The 6,757-nt window shown below is 49.1% G+C and overlaps 1 pseudogene; it reads left to right on the forward strand.

Annotated features, from left to right (window-relative positions):
• The first annotated feature begins 4,403 nt into the window (after positions 1-4,403).
• LOC119769706 lies at positions 4,404-5,413 on the forward strand (annotated as a pseudogene).
• The last annotated feature ends 1,344 nt before the right edge of the window (positions 5,414-6,757 follow it).

Here is a 6,757-nt window from a genome sequence, read left to right on the forward strand (position 1 = left end):
GGTTGGTGAAGGGGGAGGAACTGTAGGAGGGTTCGCGGTTGAACAAGGAGGTTGAACTGGTGGAGCGGATTGATGGGGAGGTGGCCAAGGAGAATGATGTGCCGGTGGAGAGGGTTCGATTTGAGGCGAGAGGAGGGTTTGGGCCGCCGGCGGAGTCGATGTGCGCCGGGAGTCCGATTGTGGTGTCGACACGGGTATCGAGCAGGTTGGGACGGTTGGGAAGCGATTACGGAGGACTTTGTTCCGTTGACGATGCGGGAGCCTTCGTTCGATCAGTGGAAGTATAACAAAGGGTTGCGTTCCGTACTGCGTGGCTAAGCATTTGCGGCCTCACCAGCGGGAAGGGGTGAGCTTTCTGTACGAATGCGTTTTGGGAATGAAACGCGAAGACTCGGAACAGTTTGGAGCGATTTTGGCCGGCGAGATGGGACTGGGGAAGACGTTGCAGACGTTGGCGTTGACCTACACCTTGAAGAATACGGGACCTTACGGGCAGCCGATTGTGAAGCGGGTTCTGATCGTGACTCCGAGCAGTTTGGTGGACAACTGGGATCGAGAGATAACAAAGTGGTTGAAGCAGGAACGGATCTTTACGTTCATCGTGGGGTCGAATAGCAAGTTGAAAAAGTACGCGCACCTGTTCGTTGTCGCATGGGGGGAGAAGGGAGAGGAGGGGGCGGTCAATATCGTTTTTTTTTCATCATATCTGGGTAATTCTCTACCAACTCACACGAAATCAGGAAAAGTTGCCCCGACCCCTCTTCGATTTGCGTGAAACTTTGTCCTTAGGGGTAACTTTTGTCCCTGATCACGAATCCGAGGTCCGTTTTTTGATATCTCGTGACGGAGGGGCGGTACGACCCCTTCCATTTTTGAACATGCGAAAAAAGAGGTGTTTTTCAATAATTTGTAGCCTGAAACGGTGATGAGATAGAAATTTGGTGTCAAAGGGACTTTTATGTAAAATTAGACGCCCGATTTAATGGCGTACTCAGAATTCCGAAAAAACTCATTTTTCATCGAAAAAAGCACTAAAAAAGTTTTTTTTTAAATTCTCCCATTTTCCGTTACTCGACTGTAAAAAATTTTGGAACATGTCATTTTATGGGAAATTTAATGTACTTTTCGAATCTACATTGTCCCAGAAGGGTCATTTTTTCATTTAGAACAAAATTTTTCATTTTAAAATTTCGTGTTTTTTCTAACTTTGCAGGGTTATTTTTAGAGTGTAACAATGTTCTACAAAGTTGTAGAGCAGACAATTTTGATATATAGACATAAGGGGTTTGCTAATAAACATCACGAGTTATCGCGATTTTACGAAAAAAAGTTTTGAAAAAGTTACTTTTTGCGTTTCTCTTTGTTTCGTCGTCCGTGTCTGTCGCGGGTGACTATGAATGGCCATGATCGATGACGACCAATTTTTCAAAACTTTTTTTCGTAAAATCGCGATAACTCGTGATGTTTATTAGCAAACCCTTATGTCTATATATCAAAATTGTCTGCTCTACAACTTTGTAGAACATTGTTACACTCTAAAAAATAACCCTGCAAAGTTAGAAAAACACGAAATTTTAAAATGAAAAATTTTGTTCTAAATGAAAAATGACCCTTCTGGGACAATGTAGATTCGAAAAGTACATTAAATTTCCCATAAAATGACATGTTCCAAAATTTTTACAGTCGAGTAACGGAAAATGGGAGAATTTAAAACTTTTTAGTGTTTTTTCGATGAAAATGAGTTTTTTCGAATTCTGAGTACGCCATCAAATCGGGCGTCTAATTTTACATAAAAGTCCCTTTGACACCAAATTTCTATCTCATCACCGTTTCAGGCTGCAAATTATTGAAAAACACCTCTTTTTCGCATGTTCAAAAATGGAAGGGGTCGTACCGCCCTCCGTCACGAGATATCAAAAACGGACCTCGGATTCGTGATCAGGGACAAAAGTTACCCCTTAGGACAAAGTTTCACGCAAATCGAAGAGGGTCGGGGCAACTGCTGTGTGAGTTGGCGGAGAATTACCCATCTAACAATACAAAAAAAAGCTGATTTCACAAATAAAAAGAAATTAAACCACCGGCGACTTTTCCTTGGCCAGTTCGGACGCGTCCCAGACGAGCTTGGCACCGTCTCCGATGAACATCTGCACTAGCTACTGGCCGGCCAGCTTCAGGTAGGTCGACTTCGGTGGATGAATTCTCAGGTTCTTGAACTTGTCCTTGTGCGTCGTCGGCAGCACGACGGCCTCAATCAATTTCTGGATTTGCCTGTCCAACCCGCCAATGTCCGAATACTGCTCGGTCGGCCGGAAGTGTCTCCAGGATGAGTTACGAGTCCTTGTTTACGCCCACCAAATCGCCCGGCTTGAGTTTCTCTGGATCAACCAGCCCAAACATGGGCAAAAAGTACGTCTGCCGTGTCAAAGTCTTGATTACGGTGCGCTTGCCCTTCCGCTTGGAGTCCAGCACCACCACCGCCCCGTCGTCCTCCGTCTCATGAGGGTCCACGTCCAGCAGCTCGATCGACTTGTCCTCCTGGGTTACCACCATCTCGATTGCTGGTGCCTTACTGAGTCCGGAACACGCACTAAATTCAACACAAAACAATGGAAAATGCGGATTTACTACGACGAAGCTGCTGGTCCATGAAATTGCCGGATGATAATAGAGCGCCAGCGACTCGCCCGGCCGGGAAATGTAATAGAGACAGATTGATTTTGTTGTTGTTTGTAAACAGTGCGCGCGTTTGCGATGACAGCTGTGAAAAACACTGAAATAAAATTCATAGAGGAATTGTGTATGCACGTAAATATGGATGCACATACGGATTAACTTATGAAATAAATGCAATATATTTGGAGTGACCACCTCGTGGTTCGAAGCCGAATGTCGCCAAGCTGCGCGCATTTGGCTGCCCGGTGTACGCTCACGTACCCAAGGAACTCCGGAAGAAGCTCGACCCGAAGGCGTGGAAGGGCGTTTTCGTTGGCTACCACCAGAACGGCTACCGAGTGTGGAACCCCGAGCTCGAGCGGATTGTCCACGTACGAGATGTCGACTTCGCGGAGGAGAAGGAATCCGGATAGTACAAAAGTGAGTCTCTACACAAGATTTCTCAACCGATTGTTGGAGACGAGTCGTCAGACGAGGACCAGTCAGACGATGAGCAAGAAGCGGCCAGTGTGCGTTCAGCTGAAACGGATGGCACATCGAGTGAGCAACCGGAAGACGACTTTGACAGTTGCGAGGAGGATCCCCTGCCTCAAGGAGGTGGCGTAGACCAACCGCAGTATCCGCAACGAGAGAAGACCGCGCCTGCTTGGCTCAAGGACGAGGTCGACTACGCAGCGTACGCCTTGAACGCGATGAACTACGTCGAAAACCTTCCGAACTCGCTCTCGGAGGCCAGGAAGCGAAGCGACTGGAAGCTGTGGGAAGCGGCTATCAACGAGGAGATGGAGTCTCTGTTGAAAAACCGAACCTGGACGCTGGAGAAACTTCCTGCGAAGCGGACACCAATCACAAATAAGTGGGTGTTCAAGATAAAGCGGGGAACCGACGGCAAACCTGACCGGTACAAGGCCCGCCTGGTCGCTAGAGGGTTTAGCCAGAAGTACGGCCTGGACTACACTGAGACGTACTCGCCCATTGCCAAGCTGGACACGTTGCGCACTGTCCTAGCCCTGGCAAACCACGAGAAGATGGTGATCCACCAGATGGACGTTCGCACAGCCTTTCTCAACGGCGAACTAACGGAGGAGATCTTTATGGCTCAACCCGAGGGGTTCGAGCAGGGCGAGAATCTGGTGTGTCGGCTTCAGAAGTCCATCTATGGGTTGATGCAAGCATCACGCGCGTGGAACGACCGACGACACGACAAGCCATTCGGCTCCAAAAAGTGGGTACCAAATCGGCTTACCCCTCCGGTTCCACGGGAACTGGAAATGTCAAACTGGAAACGTCAAACAAAATTAAAAAAAAATCTTAAATTTGGCTGCACTGGCTTGGTGACGGCGAGAAATGTCATTTTGGCTAAACAAACAACAGCCTTCTTCGGCGACCGGTTGCTGATCTGGGAGGAGCGTGACTTCCAGCGGCTTTCCATCTGTAGCAGGGCCACGTCCGGTACCGTTGGTCAACCTACGATATCGTACCCACCTCCGGTCATCTTGACGACGGACGCCGCTGTTGATACGACGCCGCGCTGTGTGGCAGTGGGCGGATTTATTTCTGAACCTAGGCGGAACGAGTGTGGGATAAGCAATCGGGTTGAGGATCTACGGCGAAGAGGACGCCGATATTGAAGGGATTCGATGGTTGGCCATGCTAGAGTACGAGAATTTCCTAGGTGCGCATAAGTTTAGCTATAAAGTTTTCTGATCAACTGGTCGGGGAGAAATCGATAGAAATTGATAGAATAGATGCAATTTCTTTCCACTTGTGGAATCAGCGTCCGGTTGGGCAAGTACACACTACGACCGAGACCATCGAGCAGGACGGCGAGAAGATTTGTGCTGATTCACCGTTGGATGTGCAACTGCAGGAGAAGATCCCTCATCCGGAGTACAACATACTGAGTGAGCAGAAAACCGTCGCGCATCCAGGAAAAGTGGCGATCGTGTTCCAAACAAGAACCTGCAGTAAAGCGATCGATGTTGACATCTCCACAAAATCTTTCACCTTTCTTTCTCGATCAACACATCAAGATGGGTACCGGCCGTGATAGCTATCACAAGATGCGGGCCACCGGTGACAAGCAGGCCGCTATCCGCAAGAAGAGGAAGAATGAGTTAGGACGCACGGCCGCCAACATCAAGATTAGTGCCAGCCGTATCCACTTTGTGCGAAACCGAGGTGAAAACATAAAGTTCCGTGCGCTCCATCTGGACGTCGGCAGCTTTGCCTAGGCTTTGGATAATGCTCCCGCAAGGCACGTATCATCCACGTATCACGTATAACCTGTACAACGCGTCCAACAACGAGCTCGTGCGCACCAAACTGTTTAAAAACGCCATCATCGTGATCGATGTGGCCCGTTCCGCCGGTGGTACGAGTGCCACTACCTGCTTCCTGAAGGCAAGCGAGGAGGATGTGTTGGCCAAGAAGGGCAGTTAGATCTGCTCAAGAAGTACGCCAAGCGCCAGAAAACTGCCTGGAGGTGCAGTTCAACGCTGGTCGTTTTCGTTTTCCGACCTGGACAGAGTGGCCGTGTCGGTGGTTGCCTGCTGGAGGGTATACATGAATTAATAATGCAAATAAAACCTCTTTAAAACAATTTTAGAAATTTATTAGAACAAATTTTGAATTTTTGCTTTTTGTGTGCTTTTGAATGCTCCTGACTCAAGGCGGTTTTAAAAACACCTCGGACAGGTCCATGATGGACAGGCCACGAAATCACTGCTTGACGTAAGAGTTTCACTTGACCAAAGCTCCTACCGGTGGTTAATCTCGGTTCTCCGGTGGTTTGCACTAAATCTGACTTTGTTCTATATTTTATGTTGAACCTTCTCCACAATCCATTCCAACACGGGCTGTTTCCGAACCCGCCCGCCGTTTGTCTTTCTCACGATCGGCACTGTTCGCGTTGCTAACGCAACAACGGCGGAATCTCAACCTGGCACACTTCCGCTGGACAACCTCGAGATCGAGACGCAGCCACTGCCGAGCGGAGATTCACCTGTTCTACCTGAAGACACACGACCTTTCCCGCGCCGTTCTGAACGAGACCGCAGAGCACCGGATCGCTACACCCCGGGACTCTGGGCTTAATCTAGTTTATTCTTGCGACTTTGTAGCCGCTCGTTTGGTTCGCTCCCCCGGGTACACAACAGGCACTAATAGAAAACTCCGCCACATTCTCCTTCGCCCGTACCAACAGGTGGCTGTCCAGGTTCGGAACCGCCTTGGGGATGTTTCATTGTCCTGGCCACTTTGCGGCATGTGCCGCACCGCAACCTGGTGAAAGAGGCTCTCGGCGCTCTAGTGAAAAATCGTCGTAACCTGAAGTTCTCCCACCGACAACCATTATTTCCCTGACTGAACGTTTCGACTCCTCGTCCAGACTGTACCAGCAAGTACCGTATCCGTTTCACCTCCATCTGGTGCGTAATGTACAGCATTTTATTCTTGTCCGTACTGGCCAGGCTTTCCTCCGTGTAGACCAGCTGGTACCGGCATCTGGATCTCCTCGCCGTCCTAGTCGGGCTGTCCTGTCCGCAGTCCACATTCCCGGCGCTGTTGGCGGCACCGAACTCTACCTTGGCAGACCCAGCGGCTGGTACTTGACCGGACTGACCTGGAGACGCTTCTTCGGTGACTGCTGCGATGCGCTTGATGGACCGCCTCGCCCTCGTAACCGGTCGTGCCCCTGGCATTGCGGCCATCTTTTCCGTCGTACTGGTGTCTGTGGTAAGCCGAATGTGGCATCCTGAACATTATCCTGAATTAGGTAGTCAGCGATAAGCGTGTAGGACTATGTATGTGTTGTGGATTCTAGATTAGCCGTGTTATGGCTGAATTAGTGTTGAGTTGAGGTAAACGACAATAAGCGTGGGGGAGCTGTCAAGTAACCATTCAGCACTAAAACAAATCACTGTTCAGCACTTAAAGCGCTTTTACAGCTGTGAGCTAATGCTAAAGTGTTTTGACATCTGCATCAAAAGCGCTTTTGCAGCCGATTTGCAGCTGATTTTGGACTTTATATTTCTGATTTCCAGCTGACCCCTACTGTTGTTGTTCCACCCCTGCAAAATGT

The sequence above is a fragment of the Culex quinquefasciatus genome, chromosome 1, assembly GCF_015732765.1.
Source record: "Culex quinquefasciatus strain JHB chromosome 1, VPISU_Cqui_1.0_pri_paternal, whole genome shotgun sequence".
Taxonomy (NCBI): Eukaryota; Metazoa; Arthropoda; class Insecta; order Diptera; family Culicidae; genus Culex; species Culex quinquefasciatus.